The sequence below is a fragment of the Lissotriton vulgaris genome, chromosome 1_1, assembly GCF_964263255.1.
Source record: "Lissotriton vulgaris chromosome 1_1, aLisVul1.2, whole genome shotgun sequence".
NCBI lineage: Eukaryota > Metazoa > Chordata > Amphibia > Caudata > Salamandridae > Lissotriton > Lissotriton vulgaris.
Window position 1 is genome coordinate 463770090 of NC_141685.1, and position 19840 is coordinate 463789929.

The window sequence follows — 19840 nt, forward strand, 5'->3', positions numbered from 1 at the left end:
TTGATAAAAAACAATGAGTACTACAAGAATGTATGTGTTGCAGAAGAGGAAGTAAGTGAAGAAGAAGACAGCGAATTGTGTGCTGGACAAATTGAGAAAGTAGAATCCTCTAAAAATGAAGAAATATATGAACATTATAGTGTTCATCCTTTGCCTTCCAAGGAAGTCATGGGGAATGCTATTGAGTTGTTTCAAATGAAACAAGCCAAAGGGAGTCCCATTAGTGTTTGGGAGGAAAGTTTGGAAGCTCGGTGTTTTCCACAGTTATTTCCCACAGGTCGAGGAGGACGATATGATGAGCGACCTGATCAAATTCCTGCTTCTGAATACCGGACTTTACGATTGTATGCAGAAGATCCTAGGTTTCGTCAATGCATTCCCTATTTGTTTCATCTACTGTTTGAAAGTGATCTGTCTGACTGTCTTATGCAGTGAATCACATCCTGAAAAGTGGTTTACAACTGCGAAATATCTCAGCAAGGGACTTTATGGATAAAGTCAATGTGCAAGACAGTATTTTGGATTCTCACCTGATTAACCTGATGGCATGTCAGCGTGGTACTAATGAGTATTGGTACCGTCGTCATGGTGACTTAAAATGTATGCTGAGGAACTTAGGAACTCCCACATGGTTCCTCACTCTCAGCTGTGCGGAGTATGGCTGGGAAGACTTACTTGAATTTCTACGAGAGGCAAATGGAAACATTGAAAATATTGAATTCAAGACACCCGGAGAACTGTGCTCTTTGGATCCAGTGAATGTATGCAGGTACTTCAATCATAGATTTGAAGCTATGATGTCTTTCATCACGAACAAGAAAAATCCACCTCTTGGAGAGGTGTTGGATTTCTTCTGGAGAAAGGAGTATCAAGCACGAGGTGCTCCTCATATACATATGCTGCTATGGATCAAAGATGCACCCAAATTTGGAACAGATCCGGATGACTTAGTGATGAATTTCATAGAACAGTATTCTACATGTGCTGTTCCAAACACAAAGGAAGACAAAAGTCTAAGAGAACAAGTTTTACGGTTTCAAAGCCATGGTTGTGGAAAGTACTGTCGTCGTAAATTCAGAAACAAGAACAAGTACTATACAAAATGTCGTTTTGGATTTCCACGATTGGTGATATCTAAAGGAAGAGTGAACAATTTGATGTCTTCGCTGCAACATACTTTGACGAGGAAATCACCCAAAAATACATACAATTTGAAGAGAAGCGAAGAGTCCAAGAACATCAATGACTACAACCCAGTGATTTTGTCCATGTGGAATGCTAACATGGATATACAGTTTGTGGCTGACAACTGTATGGCTGGGCTCGGTATGTGACGTCTTACATCACAAAAAAAGAAAAGACAGAACTCAAGGATATGTGGGAGGACATTTCCCATGAAAAGAGCCTCAGTAAGAAGTTGTACAGTTTCAGTCTGAAGATGTTGTCGCATCGAGAAATCGGAGCTTACGAATGTTCTGACCGGTTATCTTCAGCAAGTCTCTATGCCAAATCTAGGAGTATCATTTGGGCAAGTCTTGGTCTTGCTGCAACGCATAATCGAGTTCTGAAACCTGTACAGGAAATTGAGTATTTGGCGGAGAAGGAGCCAAGCAGTACAGATATTTTGAAGACCAACATGTTGGATACATATTATCCAAATAGAAGCATTCAGTTGGAGAATGTTTGTCTGTATGAGGTTCTACAAAATTACATTTTCAAGAGGAACATCACAGAAGATATTGATAAAGGAGTGTATGCTGTAATTGGAAGAGAGGGATGTCTGGTCAAGCAAAAAAAATGTCTATTGGTAAATCATCGAAAATTGGATTGCGAATCTCCAGAAAGAAAAGAGTTTTTCTATTTAGCTCTTTTGCAACTTTTCAAGCCTTGGCGTGCAGAAGAGGAACTGCTTGGAGATTTCCTCTGTTACGAAGACTCTTTCAATGCAGCCAAGGAGTCCATAGAATGTCCTGTTTTCCCAAAATATCTAGAAATGTTGAATGCAGAAATCGAGCAGGAAGCAACAATAGCAGCCGAGATTGCTAGAGACAGTTCTCAGGACAGTCAGTGTTCTGTTTCATTGAGTCAGGATCCACTAGGAGGACCAGTTATCGAAAATGTAGCTGCCACTGCCATGATTGAAGTGGAAAGAGCAATGGCACATGCTCAGGAGGATGTGGTTAACTTAGAAGATTTAGAAAGACAACTTAATGTTGAGCAGAGGAAAATATATGACGAAGTTACCAACCAAATTGATCATGGATTAAGTCATGAGAAGAAAGAGTGCTCATTTACGTTGTTGAAGCCTGAAGGACTGAGTCATCGCTGTCTTGTGTTGTTACTGCTCCAACTGGTCTGGCAGCACATAACATTAAAGGTATTACTTTGCATCATCTGCTGATGCTGCCAGTGGAGCATGATAACAAATTACAATACCACAAGTTATCGGGAGATGCTTGTGGTGAAGTATCTAGAGTCCTGAAGAAGATGAAACTTCTTATCATTGATGAAGTAAGCATGGTTTCCAATGTCATGCTTGCCTTTGTGCATTTGAGAATGCAGGAAGTTCTTAAAACAGAGTATGATGTGTTATTTGGTGGCAAACACCTCATTGTTTTCGGTGATCTTCTGCAGCTGACACCAGTGAAAGGACAACCAGTGTTTAAACTGCTTACGCATGAAGATACCAGGAAGTGCCTAGGGAGCATTGGCAACGTTAACATATGGTTAAACTTCAGTTATGCTGAGCTGCGTGAAAATATGCGTCAGGCGAAGGATGAAGATTACAAAAATATTCTACAAGATGTTAGAATCAGGAAAGTGACTGAGCGTGCGAAAGAAGCTTTACATGCACGATTACTGTCAAATTTGTTTCCAGAAGAAGACGTTCTGCCAGAGAATATTTTTCATAAAATTACTGAGAAGAAATTGGGAATATGTTTGATGGCAACTCTTGCAGAATGTTCCATCTTCAACAACAAAATGTTGAATTTAGAGAACCAAGAGATTGTGAAACTGGAAGCTATTGACAGAATAGAGCATATGGGTGGCACAATTGTTTTGTCTGAGAATTTGAAATCTAAATTGGATTCATTAGAGAAGACTATATCTAAAACTGCTGGTTTTGAAAAGACTCTGAATGTGTGCCTAAATTGCCGTATCATTTTGAGAAGGAATTTACATGTTGAAAGAGGTCTGGTAAATGGATCAATGGGTAATGTTGTTGATTTTGAGAAATACAGAAATAGGGATGGAATTGAATTTTTAAAAATTAAATTTGATGGCATTAAGGAAGTACAGCTAATTGGTCGTTGCACAGCTAGGTTTTTGCTTGTAAAAGACTTACATGTTCGCCGTAAGCAATTTCCTGTTTGCTTGGCATATGCGGTGACAATCCATAAATCACAAGGTTTAAGTGTAGACAGTGCTTTGGTGAATATTGGCAGTTCTGTGTTCAAGGAGGGTATGGCTTATGTAGCATTGTCACGAGTCAGAACTTTATCGGGTTTGTACTTGATTGAGTGTGATGTCACAAACATTTGTGCGGATCTAGATTGTGTTATGGAATACAATAGGTTAAGAAGAGAGTATGCGCCACATTTGCCTCAATATCCTTTGTTTGAGAAACGTGTGGTAGGCCGGAAACGAAGAAATGTCACTAATAGAAGGGAGGTTGTAGCAAAAAGACCAAATGTCGATGAACCCAAAATTGTAAGCAGAAAGAAAATGAATTCTGTTGAAGATGTTGTTGGTTTTCAATTTGAAAATAGTTCTGGTGTGAACTGCTATGCTAATGTAGTGGTTAATGTTGTCTTTTCTCTAGAAACTTTAAAAGAACAGATTGTGATCAATTTGGATCAAAGTCTTTGCTGTTTGTTGAATTCTGTGTTAGAGAAATGTAGTGCTGATAGAACAAGAGTAGAAAGTGTGTCTGAAATTCGAAATCTGTTAGACAAATGTTCAGGTCAAACACAATTCTTTCAAAATATTCAGCAAGATTGTCAGGAGTTTTTAATGTATATGCTTAATGTATTGCAAGATGAAGGTGTATAGGTAGATCATCAAGTATTACTAGTGTAGACTCAGAAAGATTTATATATTTAACTTTGCCAGACACTAAATCAGTATCCTTTAATAAGCTAGTAAAAGCAGCCGATCAAAACATGGAGTGTAGCCAATGTAAGTCTGCAATGCTGTCCACATAATTTATACAAAGATATGGCCAGTATGTAATTTTAATGTTCCAACGATGTAGGCCTGATGGAACAAAATTGACAACTTTAATCAAAAATTTTGTGGCTTCTCAGTTGTCAATATCAGGAAGGACTTTTCTAACTGCAGCAATTATATATCATGAGGGTCCTTCAACAACATCAGGACATTACACAACTTATTTGAAGTCTGGAAATGGCTGGTCATTCTGCAATGATTCTGTTTTAACTTTCAAAAAAAGATTGCCCTTTCACCTTCAAAATTCTTACCTGGTGTTCTTACAACCAAAATTTTAGGAAAGGAATCTTGGGATTTGTTCTGAGGAATTTCAAGAGGTTGTAATAGCTCCTACACTATATAGCCTTGTGGATAAGTGTAGCACAGAGCGAAAATTGTTTTTTTTAATAAGCTAATTCAAGCAGCAGATCAAAAGAAGGAGTAGAGGTGATGTAAGTCTGTAATGCTGTCTACATTATTTTTATAGAAACATATCGGTGAAATGTCATTTTACAATTCCAACTATATAAACCGGATGTAAATAAGTTGTCAAGTCTAATTAAAAATGTTTTGGCTGCACATTCGTCGATTTCAGGAAGAACATTTGTAACTGCAGCTATTATATGACATGATGGTCCTTTAACAACTTCAAGATATTACACAGCTTTTTCGAAATGTAAAAAAGGCTGGTCTTTCAGCAATGATTAGAATTTGACTATGAAGCAATGTTGCCTTTTGACTTGTTTTCAGAAGTGAGAATTTAGGGTAGGTAACTGGATTATAATGATTCTAGGTGTTGCTGTAATTTAGTGTGTTGTTTTAAACTGCTTTGTATGTCTCATTTTTCTTAAAACGATGGAGCTTATCTTTCAGAAAGTGGCGGGCAGAAAATAATAACAGCACAACAGAGTATAAGCTGTTCATAGGATATCCTTTGACGTCATGGAAAGTAAGTTACTTTTGAGGAGTTTTGATTTCTGATTGATTATATTATATGGGTTTTTTAAACACAATCATTTTGATTGTGTTTTTTTCCCCGCTGTTATATGATGAATACCTTCAACTCACTGTTTTCAGTGAAATTTGATATATTCTGAGAACAGCAAAAATAAACCATTTAATATGTATAATTAATTCTGTACTTTGAATTGTGATTTTTAATATGTACTCATCTTGTCTCATGCTCACTCATCTTTTACTACTTTCTATCAATTTTAAAATTTTTGTTCTCTCATTCACAGATTGAAAGTATAAAAATAACATGTGACTAAGTTAACGATAATTATAAGGTAAGTGTTTAGTACTCATTCTGTTACATCTCTTTTACATTTAACTTTTATTAGTTCCACTGCTTCATTTCTTTAACCCTCAGTTTCCTGCCTTTGCTACTTCCCTCATTCCTTTTTCTATTACTTTTTTACTCTACTCTTTCCACTCCTGTTCTCAGTCCCTCTTTAAACAGTATCTCTGTGTTACTCCCTCTAACTGTCTTTCTTTTAACATTACTCTCAGTTTACTTACTCTTCTTTTTTTTTAAAAATAAAAAAAATTGAGTTTGCTTCCGGTTCGCGTACCGGCGCGCGAACCGGGAAGCGAACCAAAAGAAATAGAGGTTGTCAGAGTGCTTAACATTCTAGCAATTTCTTATAAAGGGGAGGTAGTTCTGAAAAGAACTTTTTTTTAAATTATTTTTGTTGTTTTATATTTTTTTTATTATTTTTCTGAACATTTTTTTTTTGTATTTTTTGAACGGTTTTATATTGTTTTTGTTTTTTTGATGGGGGGAGAAACGAAAATGATTTATTATGAAGGGCTCAACAGGAGCAACAAAAAAAAAAGATAATTTATTTTCTGGGGCGTTTTGGACATTTGTGATTGTCAATTGCTTTATTGATTAAATGTATGCTACTCTCCCTGAAGCAAATCAGTTGGCCACAAAAAATGCATACGTGCTTCACATTGCCAAATTTCATTTGGATATTTGGGACCATCTCCTTCGCCTCTGGTCCCGTCACTGCCTCTTCATTGGATGTACTGGCCACAGGTCGGGGGTTGTCCAGCAGATCACGTACTTGCGCAGCACTGTAATTTATAGGGTGCCACCTTTCCATGTGCCGATGCATGGTATAATTGCCATAACTGTATTTCTTTTCTGTTCCTCTGGACAGTTCATTTTTACAGATCAGACAGGTAACGTACCGGGCATTTACCTTTTTTTGTCCCTGGGGAAATGTAAAAAATTGCCATATATAATTTTCTTTGACATGGGACCTCCTTGGCTGTTCAGGTAAAAACCTCCTTCTCCCTTGCTCCTCTTCCTCTTCTTCCTCCTCTTGTTGTAGGATAACCTGAGGAGGTGGTCCTCTCTTCCTAGGAGGTGGTGGTGGTGGTGGGGGTGCACCAGCTGCAGCTATTAATGAAGCCATTTCTAAGGTATTCAAAGTAGGTCTTTCTCTCATAAAAATGAAAGTCAGAGTGAGGAAAAAAGGTGGGGCTTTCATCATTTGGGAAAAAAAATGTTCTAAACCAATGAAAAGTGTTATTTTTAGGTCATATGACCAAGCCTTACATCATTAGGAAACCAAAAGTAAAATGAACCAACGAAAAGTTTTATGAACAAGTCACATGACCTGTTATGCTTACGTTACGCGTCCCGGAGCGCTTCCGGGGCGCTGCGCTTCGCGCCTCGGTTCGCGTTCCGGAGCGCTTCCGGGTGCGCTACCGCGGCGCGTCATAAGACGCATTACGCGGTAACGCGATACGTTGCGCTTACGCGACGCGTCACGATGTTGCTTTTTAACGCGGTAGTTGCGCTAACGGAACGTTTACCTGTTCGCGGACCGGGTCGCAGAACAAAATGAAGCTAACGGGAAGCAGCCCGGTTCGCGGACCGGCAGAGAAACCAAAATTTTTTTTAAAAAAAATATATAAATAAAAAAATTATATTGCAAAAATATAAAATATATTTTTGCATTAGAATAAGAATACATTTTACAGCTTTTGATATTTGCTATTAAAAAACCATTGAAATTCACTGAAAAAACCATAGGTTATAGACAATATATAGCTAGGAATTAGCATTTACAAAACCTTAAAAATTCACTGAAAAAACCATAGGTTATAGAACATATATAGTTAGGGATTAGCATTTACAAAACCTTATTTTACTCGCACAAAACCATTGAAATTCGCATATATAGTTAGATGCACTAACTATATATCGTGCACCCGCATTCCACTGCTGATGATGTCACATATTACATCATTTATAACATGGTCAGTGACATCACTGATGACATCACTGATGACAACATCCAGTGACTGCATGTTTCTGTAGAGTTAAAATATGTCTTACATATTGAAGAATGAGTGGATGTATAAGTGTCTGGATGAAGGATTTAGTAGGTGCATGACTGATTGTATGAGTAAGTGATTAGATGTGTCTCACTGAGTGCATGGGTTAGTGACTAAACTGTCTTAATTTGTACATCATTATGTCTGTTGCTCTGTAAACTGCTGCATGTGTTGATCAGTAGCTATATGAGTAACTATATGGGTTATTGATTGGTTGCCCAAGTATTTATATGGGAGACTGAGTGTGTGTGTATGGGTGGCTGGGAGGTGTGTGACTCTGTGCATAGATGTGTGAACAGTTGATTCACTAGATGTATGGGTTCAAAAGTGCATGTGGAATTAGCTGTATGGGCGGTTGACTGTGTGCATGAGTGTATTGGTGAGTGAATGGATATCTCAGTGCTACATGTCAAAGTAAGTACATATGTAAAACACAGTACATGTGAGAGTTGACATATATAAATAACTGTGCATAAGAGCCAGTGAATGTGTGAGTGGCTGTATAGATCATTGTGAACTTGTATCAGGGATTGGATAAGAGAGTAAATATGTGTTAGTATATGTTTGAATAAGTAAGGTGTGTATAACTGTATAGTTGAGGAAATGGAGGTGTGATTAATTCTTTGCATGACTGACTAGGTGTGTGAGTAACTCCATGGATGAGTGACAGTCTGTGAGTGTCTGTTTACACTGAGTGTATGTAAGGTTATATTAGAGTCTGAAGAGGTTCAACGTATTATCACATGAATGATATCATCAGTGATATGATCAGTAATGTCAAATGAGATGTCATCAGTGATGTCATCAGTGATATCATTTGAGATGTCATCAGTGATGTCACTGACCATGTCATGAATGATGTAATATGTGACATCATCAGCAGTGGATTGCGGGTGCGCGATATATAGTTAGTGCAACTAACTATATATGCGAATTTCAATGGTTTTGTGCGAGTAAAATAAGGTTTTGTAAATGCTAATCCCTAACTATATATGGTCTATAACCTATGGTTTTTTCAGTGAATTTTTAAGGTTTTGTAAATGCTAATTCCTAACTATATATGGTCTATAACCTATGGTTTTTTCAGTGAATATATATATATATATATACAATTATGTACAGGGGATAAATTGGCCAGAATCTATTTCACAACCACGGAGTCATAGTGTTCATGAAGTGGCTCCTGGAGTTTCTGGACCACAGGTGAGCGTCGACGTTTCAACCCTATTACGCCCCAGTTGGTGGTCGCGGCGGGTCTTTATCAAGACAGGAGGGTTGGGATAGGACAGTATGTCAATCAGGAGTGCGTTTACCACTGCCCAGAGACAGCACGTTGATTCCCGTCCTTCCAGTGACCGCCCTTCCAGTAATCATACTCGGAATTGACCTTGCGGCACCCCTTCAGGCAGAGTTAATTCCTCCTGATTGACATACTGTCCTATCCCTGCCCTCCTGTCTTGATAAAGAAACAAAAGACATTTATGTATTTTTATTTTTGCCCCATTTCAATTCCTGACCTATGTGAGGATTGCTCAAGAATGTATTGAACCAACATCCTGCTAACAGCAACAGTACCAAAATAAGTACTTCAAAACCTATTAAATATCACCTAGTTAACAACTGGCTGTATTTATTATGATGCATAAACATCAATAATTTTCAAAGCACCCGATGCCACGTTCCTTGCCCCAGCATCAATAAAAATGCCAGGATAACTTCAGTGATTAATGTTTTTTCTGGGGAGAGACTGGAGCTTTGTCTGGAAGTGGAAGTTTCTTTTGACTCATCATAGCACAGAAGGTTAATATGCCTGCTGCACAGAACATGTCCGATTCAGATCACAAAGTACATCCACTATAAATAGGTCAGTGGGTTATGGTTTTTCTCAGAGAGATCTTTTTGTTACTTGCAGTTTAAAATACTAATATATAGCTGAGTGCTATTAACTGTCATCAAAGAGCTGCATGCAAACTGCAAGGAATATATTACAGCTACATATTTTTTTGTCCAGTTTTTCCTTATCCTAGTATTGCAAAAAGGGTTCATTTGGGTAGAAATCAAGTCTTCTTATTAAAGAAAACCGCTCATAATGGTGTTACATTTTAAATTCTGAATTTGTGCTTTTCCAGACCAAGGACTCTTAAACTATACTGCCTACCAGTATGCATGACATGTGACTCCTACACCTTGAAGGCCTCTGTCTTATGTAACATTTCCAATACACGGATTAACACTTGTATGATTGTCTCCATGCAACGTATGTGTGATGTAACGTGTTCTGACACCTTAAACTGGTATGAGTGGCGCTATAAATCTAAATTAATCTAAAAGACAGTGGTAATGGAGACTTGGGGGGCATTGTCAAATGGTGGTAGTGAGGGAATCCGTGGCGAGGTGGTCATTAGGTGGGGGGGAGGGAGGCGTCAACAAACATTGTCGCACAGGGCGCCACCAGGACTTAGGCCGGCCCGGAGGCCTTTATTACAGAAATTTCCTTAGTACCGAATCTTGTGGTAGCTGTTTTTTTCTGCTTGGATCATGATTATAAGAAAGGACAGAACAACAGTGTTGATAAATTCAATTGTTATTTCCTATGAGGTTTAAATGCACACCACACAGGGAGGGACTTGCAGGGCACTGGGTGGATTGGTAGGTACTGCCCTCTTCACCCCGGGAGATTTGGGAGTAGTAATTGCTTCACAGCAATGAAATCACAACCGAGCAGTTACTCTAGGGAAGCACTAAGCCTACCAGCCAACTCTGGTACAGGGACAATAGACTTCAGCAGCAGGTTAAGCACTGGGAAAGAGCTGCAGTCAGAGAAAGAGGTATTAGTTATAGAGGTCAAGCTCATCAAAAGGCACCAAGGACGAGTTTAGAGGTATCAGGGACAAGAGGAACGGAAAGTAAGAGGAGAATGGTGGAATGAAAGGAAGGCAGCCTTGGGTCAGGGGCAGATAGGCTGGTTCGGTGCAAAGAAATATTGGAGTCAGGAGAAAAGGCAAAAGGGTTCCTCACTAACGGAAGTTGTCAAGATGAAGTTAAAAAAGAAATTGTTAAAGGGGGTGGGAATTGTTTAGCGGCCAAGGGAATAGTTAATGTTTGTTTGAGTGCTGTGAGGACATATTAATCTGAGCGGCAATAAGCAGATGGTTGTTTTTTTGTACCTGAGCTCAAACGGCCTTATGACAACAGCAACAAGGTGTCCTTGGTGATCCCATCCCAAGGTATGTTTGGGAGATTAAATGGCTGCTGAATCCACGCTCAACATATTTAAAAATCATGGCAAAAGACCACAAAAGAAGTGAATTGTGCAGCAAAATAAACCGCAACATACATAGAACTAGGTTCACTTAAAAACACAAGTGTGCAACAAGAATGTATGTCTTCCTGTACTGCACACTAAAGCAGAACTATCGAAAATACATAAATCTGTCCTCTAGAATAGAAGTTTGTAAGTACTAGTTTACAGTACTGAAGAATTGGATATGCAGTACTATGCAGCAATGATGGATTACGTAGCAAATGCGGTAACATAAGTGGCCTTTTTTTCTTTAAAAAAGGCCATTCATTAGTGAAGCAGGTACTGCTGCCCGGTGTGTAAGTGGTTACTGCTGATTATCAATAATTAAGCAGATGCAGCAGGACTGGGGCCCTTGGGTTTAAGGGGCCCACTGCATCACAGTTATCACTGTCTACCTTTAAAAAAGAGGCATGGGAGCTTATTTTCCTTTTTAGCATTAGGACCGAGGGCACCTTTGCAGAAAAAAGGGAGACATAGTGTGGGAGCTTTATGTCTTTTCTGAAAGGGACAGAGAACATTATTCAAAATCGGAGTGATGGGCAGGCATGGTGAGGAAGAGGTGAAAGATGTAGAGGAGATAGCCTTCTACTCAGGACTGCTGTTATCAATAATACAGCAGGTGTAGTTGCATTGGGGCCCAAGAGTGGGAGGGGCTACAACACCCCAATAATGGGGAGCAGTATTTTTGGGACCACACATGTTTTTGTTTGATGCATTTGCTGTTTTATAAGTATCATACTTAGTGTGGTTTATGAGTTATAGAAAAAGTATTCCTGAAATCATCTCATAAGCCCGTCCCTTGTACACAGCCATGTCCCTCCCGCTCCATGAATCATTGCCTTAAAGGTTTGTAGGGGGGCCTGACCTTAAAACATTTTGCTTAGGAGGGGTCAGAGCAAAAAAGTTTGAAGACCTCTGGTCTACAGTACACAGAGCAGGTCCCACTCACAGAGGAAGTTAGACTAGAAATGAGGTGGTGGTTAGACAATATGGAGGCCTGGAACTGGCGGGTCACATTTGGTTCAGCTCTGGACATAGCTATATAGTCGGATGCCAAAAAATCAGGCTGGGGAACTCGCTGTGGGGACTCCTGTACAGGAGGAAAGTGGTCCGCAGACTCCTCCACATCAACTGCCTAGAGTTATTAGCGGGCTCCTTCGCCATCAAGTGCTAGATCAAAGACAAGGTCAGCTGCAGCGTACTCCTCAAGATGGACAATATCTCGGCGGGCAGATATATAAACCACCTGGGCGCCACCAAGTCCAAGGCACTAGCGGACATGGCCAAGGAATTTTTGACATTTTGCCTCGACCGCAATGTACCGATGTCGGCAGAATACCTTCCCAGGGCGTCCAATGTGATCGCGGACTTGTGCTCCAGAGCATGGACAGATATGAGCCTTTGACAACTGTATCCTTGAGTCTCAGAGACTACAATCCCTGTGGGGTCCATTCTTGGCGGACCTTTTTGCCTCCCACCTAGAACATCAACTTCCCAAGTTCTTCAGCTGGAAGCCAGACCGTCTGGCAGCAGCCACGGATGCCTTCCTCCAGGATTGCTATTATTCTGTGTTTAACCCCTGTTCAAAGTTAGCAGGAGAATAATTTTACTTACTCTTTTAGGGCTCGGTGGTGTGCGGGCGCCATCTTCCATTGGGCTGGTCAGGCGACCTAGCTCGGCGCCACACCCCCGCGCTCCGCCCCTACTTAAACGCCCCCAATGAGGAAGCGCAGCAGACGAGCGCAGCCGGCGCGAGGAAGTCGCGCCGAAGTGGCGCCTAAGTCAAGCCCGTCTGCGGCCGGACGGGGCTAGGGGCGCGTCCTCATGCCCTTCTTATCTCTTATTCATCTGAGGATTTAACAGCCATACAGGGCCATTGGTCGCTGCCCGACTCCATCATTAGCCACATTTCCTCTCTTGGCCTCGCTCCTCCATCTCCCCATTTCCCTACCCCTCACTTGATCCCCTTGACACAGTTTTTTCCTGATTCTGGCTCCTTATCTTCTTCCCCTCCTTTGTCTATTATCCTGCTCAACACCAGGTCAGCGGTTAGACACCATCAGGAGCTGTTTGTGCTACTCGACTCTCACAAGCCTGACATGCTATTTTTAACCGAAACCTGGTTCTGGGAATCCTCTTTGCCTTCTCTTCTGGCTGCTCTCCCCCCCTCCTATGTGGCTCTCCGCGCAGACCGCCCGGCGGGCAAGACAGGGGGCGGCGAGGCTCTCATTGCCCGGTCAGAGTATAATTTTCAACTTCTTCCCTCCCCTCTTATTACTCCCACTGAGCATCTTGTGGTCCGCTCTCTTACTTTTTTTCCCCCGCTCACTTGTTTATTAATGTATCGTCCGCCTCAGTTCTCACACCTGTTCATGCCAGCCCTTCAGGACTTATTGGCCACCTTGGCGGTCAATTACACCTCAGTCCTAGTGTTAGGGGATTTTAATTATTGGCCCACGGACCCCCTTGAGTGCACTTCCTCTAAGCAGTTTACAGAATCACTTCAATCCCTGAATTTTGTTTCTCACATACAAGTCCCCACGCACATACACGGACATGTGCTAGACCAAGTTTGGTCTCTTAATATTTCCGTTTCTTCTATGTCCGTGTCCCCATGTCCCTAGTCAGATCACGATCTAATCTCCTTCTCCCTCCACCTTAACCCTGTAGTAAAAGTCCCGCTTGCTAAAAACACCTGGGCGCGGAATTGGAACCGTGTCGACCTCCCTCTGTTATCATCTTCCCTCCTGAACTCTTCACCTAACCTGGCGGGCTTATCTTCCTCATCTCAAGCCACCTCCATTAACACCTGGCTTGCTGGAGGCTGTGACTCGGTAGCCCCCCTACGTCGGATTTCAACTAGACGGCCTAAGGAGTCAAATCGGTGGTTCAGTGAAGATCTGAAGGCAAAAAAGCTGACCCTTCGGCGGGCTGAGAGGCAATGGAGAAGGGACTATTGTCCTTTACAGAAATCCCACTACACCACACTATTAGGTGACTATAAAAGAGCCATACTAGGCGCCAAAACTGACTACTTCTCAGCAAAAATGTTGGTGGCGGAGAATAAAACCCCGGGAGATTTTCACAATTATTCACGACCTGGCCTTCTCTGACAGGGCTGCACTTAAACTTACCCCTACCCAGTCCTTATGTGACTCTTTGAATTCTCATTTTTTGGAAAAAATTATTAACATCAAAGCCAATATTCCACTCCCCTCCCTTACTTTTGTTGAACCCCTTCCCCCGACTGCCCAGTGCTGCCTTTCTTCGATCCCCCCTCTCACCGAAGAAGTGTTCTTGGCAATACTTCCCAAAGTAAAGTCAGGCTCCCCGGCGGACATTTGCCTGGCCCGTATTCTCCAACAGATTTATTCTGTCTGCACTAAGCCCCCGATTACTTTTCCTAACAGTTCCCTCGCCCAGGGGGTTGTGATCCCAGCACTTAAATCTGCCACAATAGTGCCTATCCTGAAAAAGCCTTGTGCGGATCCTTCCGCCCCAGTTAATTATCGCCCTATTTCACTGTTGCCCTATTTGGCCAAGGTGCTTGGGCGCCACGTAGCATCGGTACTCAGCGCCCATGAAGAAGTGAATGGGGGCCTAGCGTCTCGCCAGGCAGGCTTCCGGCCTAGGCACTCTACCGAGTCCGTCGTGGTGTCGGTCCTGGACAACCTCAGGGAGGGCATGGACCAAAACAAACATCAGGCCCTGGTGCTCCTCTATCTCTCCGCCGCTTTTGACACAGTGGACCATTCCATCTTGCTTTCACGTGTCAGAGCGGCGGGAATCAGGGGCTCGGCCTTGGTCTGGCTATCGGCCTTCCTGAGGGACCGCACCCAGGCGGTCCGGTTGGAGGATTTCTCGGCCACCCCACTTAAGGTCACATGTGGTGTTCCCCAGGGTTCTTCTCTCTCTCCTCTTTTGTTCAATCTTTATATCTATCCCCTAATCTTTGCGCTCCAGCAGCTGGAGGTCACCGTTTATAACTATGCGGACGACCTCCAGCTCATCTTTAATCTATCTTCTTCTTCCCATTCTATTTCCAACTTTCAGACTATTATGATTTTTATTAGGGACTGGATGAACCACAACCATCTGAAGTTGAACCCGGATAAAACTAGAGTTGGTTCTCACGGGTGGTTCTTCCAGTCCCTGGAACTCTTTATTTTGGCCTCCTTCCTTTGGTCCCCCTCCCACTCCCTCTCCCTCAGTCAAGACCTTAGGCATCAAAATTAACAATCATCTTACCCTCCACTCACAAATTAGCTCTGTTGTTTCTTCCTGCTTTCTTACTCTTCGCACTATTCGCGCTATTTCTCGCTTCTTTTCTCCCCCGTCCACTTATACTGATCATGTCCGCCTTGGTGATCTCCCGGCTGGATTACGCTAATGCCCTGTACAACGGCATTCCGGCGTACAGCCTACGGAAGCTCCAACTGGTCCAAAACCAGGCGGCCCGCTCTCACCATTCAACCCCTTTATTGAAGGCGCTCCACTGGCTGCCTGTCAAGGAGCGATCCCTTTTCAAATCAGGTTGTATGGTCTTCCAGGTGCGCCAGGGCTCAGCTCCCGCATTCATTGCCTCTTTGATAAGGGAGTATATCCCCGCTAGAGAGCTTCGTTCATCATCTCAATCACTTATGCAGGTACCCCGCTACAAGCGCAAAAAGTGGGGAGGGGCCAACTTCTCTTTTTTGGCACCCTCTTTTTGGAACTCCCTCCCCGACCACCTACGGTTGGCAAAGCACTACCCTCTTTTCCGTAAAGACCTCAAAACTTTCTTATTCAATCAGGCCTTCTCTCTGTAAATTATTCTCATATTTTTCTTTATTTGCACCAGCACCTACTGCCTCTCCTCTGCTATTTTAGCCTCCATAGCGCCAAGAAACCGCATGGTGAATGTAGCGCTTTACAAGTATTTTAAATTCAAATTCAATTCCAGGATAGGTTGAAGGACGAGGCTAATGCCTTCCCACTGTTTGCCATGATAATGCTCCTATAAGCTCAGGTCCGCAGACAGCAAACGAGGGTGGTGCTGATCACAACCTTTTGGAGGTCTCAAGTATGGTTTACAGTTCTTCTGGAACTTTCCTGGGATTCACCAATCCTTCTACCCCAAGATTAGAATATCTTCCGGGATCCCCAGGTAGGTCTCCATCCTCTGATCCTACAGAACTGGATACCCCTCTTGGCCTGGCAGATTTCCGGCAACGTTGGAAACTCCGTGGCCCATCAGGAGAAGCTCAAAGGATTTTGGCAGCTGCCTGGGCAGAGGGCACCAACAAGCGCTACAGATCAGCCTGGTTCTAGTGGGTGGGTTGGTGCCTTAGGAGAGATCAAGATCCCGTGGAGTGCGAAGTAGTGTACATCCTGAATTTTATGGCCTACCTGGCTTCTAAAGGCTTGGTATACTGTACTATGAATTCCTACAGATCTGCGATTTTGGCAGGCTATGCCCCTGTCCAAGGGGAAGCTGTGGGTGAGCACTTGTTTGTTTGCAAGCTCATAAGAGGTATTCATTTGTCACTCCCACCACAACCCAGAAGTTATGAGACATTAGCAAGGTGTTATTCCTCTTTCTCTTTAAGACGTGGCAAGCAAATAAATACCTGTCAAGGAAAGAGTCATCAGCAAAACTTGCCATGCTCTTGTGCCTGGTCTCTTGTAAAAGAATTTCTGATGTGAGGGCCCTAGACCCCTACGGTCAGTGCTTTACCTCTAGGGGGGGATCACCTTCCATATTTCTCGACACACAAAGTCAGGGTCCAGGCTTCTTAAACTGTGTGTGTGGCGCTGTTTGAAGGCTTACAAAAGTATGACAGATGAGCATCGCCCCCACGGTGAGAACTAATTATTGATTTCTCGCAGGAAACTATTCAAAGCGGTCTTTTCACCCACCATAACTAGATGGATTAGGTGGGTCAGGCAAGAGGCGGGCATTGACATCTCCGGCTTTGGAGCCCACTCAGTCAGGAGAGCGAAGGCCTCCAAAGCGTTTTTGCTCCTCTGTCAAGCCCCTCACTTACGAGGGAGTTTTTACTGTCATTTAATTCAGCAACCACCATGTGTCACAACATATTAGATGCTGCCACATGGGAGGGTCCGATCTAAAAATTGCCCCGCTGAGTAGTCGGCTCGGTGGCCTCATAAATGCTAGGTCCATGGGTAAACACGCACTGCACATCTACGATTTATTAACTAATGAAAATCTTGATTGTCTTTTTGTGACGGAAACACTGCCATCCAGATATTGTGAATGCCCTCCCCCCGGAAATCTCATTCAGAGATCGAACAGATTAGAGCAACATGGGGGAGGCCTAACAATAATCTATCGTAGCACCCTCAGGTGTTCCATAGTTCAATTACCTGACTTAATAGGAGCAGAGGGCGTCAGTTTCTGTCTCCAGCTACATGACTGCTTTTCCTCTGCGGGAGAACTCCTTTACCGCCCACCCGGACCCTATAAAGACTTTCTAGTTAACATTGGAGAAGTAATCAGCACATTAGCCCTTCGATTCTCCAACCTTGCAGTGTTAGGCAAGGTTAATCTACACTTGGAATCACAAAATGACCCAGGGGCAACTTGCTTCAAGGAGATAATGGATATACTTGGTCTAGAACAATGCTCCTTAGATACCACACATAGTGCAGGCCATAGGTTGGACTGTATTTGCTCTAACCTGAATACTCTTAAGGTTAAGCCCGCAGTTGAGCAAACATGGACTGATCATAAATGTATCCTTTTGAAATTCTGTCAAACAAGTAGCCCCCATCTAGGGTAAATAATACCAAGACCCAGATGGAAGGAATTAACATCTCACCTAGATTTGCTCTCGGAAGCACTGAAGTGTAGACCACACCTGCTAGGAGATCCTATCACTGATACCCAGCTTTTTGGCTGATGGATGTGTGCCCTGAAAGATCGGTTGGCACCTCCAGTTCCACATCAAATCAGACCAAACAAAAGGCCCTCGGTCAATTGGTATTCGCAAGCTCTAAAAGAACATCAACGCTAGGTCAGGAAATTAGAGCGCAGATGGTGTCGAAATTACGAGGACACAGAGCTAAACAATTTTAAAGTAGCCCTTAGGAAATACCATGCTTTGATTAAAGCTACCAAAAAAGCCTACTATACTTAGGCAATTAATAACAACAAGGGAAACCAGAAAATGGTTTTTAAATAGTGAATCAATTTAGAAATCTTAAAAGCATACAAGGAGAGATTTCCCCCTCTCAGAGTCTCTGTAATGACATTGCAGATTTTTCTGAAGAGAAAGTTTGCATACTACAAGATTTACCCCCGCCTATCCCTACCTTCACTAATAAAGATATGTCGGCAGATCTGGACACAACTTGCATGCGTATTTTTAAACCAATCTCCCTCGAAGAATCGCACCAGGGAATTCTATCCATAAAATCCGGTCCCCTTTTGACCCTTGCCATCCAGTATTATTACTTACTTTGATTGATACTGTGAACCCTAATATAAATAACATAATAAATTCCTCTCTTTCCATGGCTAGCATCCAAGCTGATTGGAAACTTGCAGCGGTAAAGCCCCTCCAAAAGAAGCAAATTCCGGACCCTACTACCCTATCTAACTTGCGCTCCATCTCTATGTAAGCGGACAGAAAATTGTAAACAAGCAACTCACAACTTACCTGGAGAAATCAAACTTGCTCCATCTCAATCAATCTGGTTTCAGAGCCCAACAGTCTACAGCACCTGCTTTATTGTATACGGCTGAAGATCTCAGAGCCGCTATGGATCAAGGCAAAAGAGCAGTATTGGTATTGTTAGACCTGTTGGCGGCCTTCGACGCGACTCACATGCCATCCTCTTAGACCGCCTTGCTTCCTTTAGCCTCACTGGCACTGTCCTGGCATGGATAAAAAACGTCCTGCAGGATCGCAGGCAAGTGATCACACTTGGCCAATATAAATCACAAGAGAAGGCCCTTCTCTAAGGGGTACCGCAAGGATCTAGCCTCAGTCCGACTCTCTTTAATGCCTATATGGCTCCATTGATTAAGTTGATATTGTCGTTTAATATTGATACTATCTCTTATGCGGATGATAAGCAGCTAATCCTGGTATTAGAGAACAACTCCACACAGGCAGAAGATAATCTCCGCAAATGACTCACTGCTACTTTCAGTTGGATGAATGCAAACCATCTTAAGTGCAATTCTGAGAAAACTGAAATTCTACCTCTAGGCCAAGACCACCTTTTCTCACCCAAATGTTGGTGGCCAGCAAATACCACCCCTCCTCCAAATAGAGTAAATGTGGTTAGGAATTTGGGAATCAAATTTGACACTACTTTGTCATTTAAACAGTAGTCGCTGGCAGTTGCTTGAACTTGCTTCCATATTATTAAAACTTTAAAGAGAGACTTTGATCCGATCCCCTTTTCAGCAAGGCAACAGTGGCCGTATCCCTTATTACAGCGAGGCTAGACTACTGAAATAGCCTTTATGCAGGTACCAATAAGTCAGTCCTGCACAGACTACAAATGGTCCAGCATGCAGCAGCGCGACTAGTACTGAGGTGGCCCAGGAAATCATATGCATCAGCAGCTCTTAAAACACTTCATTGGCTGCCAATTCACAAACACTTGCTTTTCAAGATCCTCCTCATCACCTTTAGGGCCTTCCACTCCTCAGGCCCTCAATACCTTCACACACGTTTTAAACGATATGTTCCTTCCTGAAGTTTAAGATCATCAAAGGCCAAACTGCTAAAAATACCGGCTTTTAGGCTTGCAACAAAGGGAGGAAAGTCACTCATAGTGCTGGGATCAAAGGCATGGAACAAACTCCCTCCACAGCTTCGTGAGTTTACTTCTGAGTCCCAGTTCAGGAAAGTTCTGAAAACCTGGAATTTCAGCGCATCTGATTCTCTCTGCAAAACTCTGATCTGAGGTCCCTATCAAAACCATCAGCATTCACCCAGGTTTCGTAGTTCATTCCTT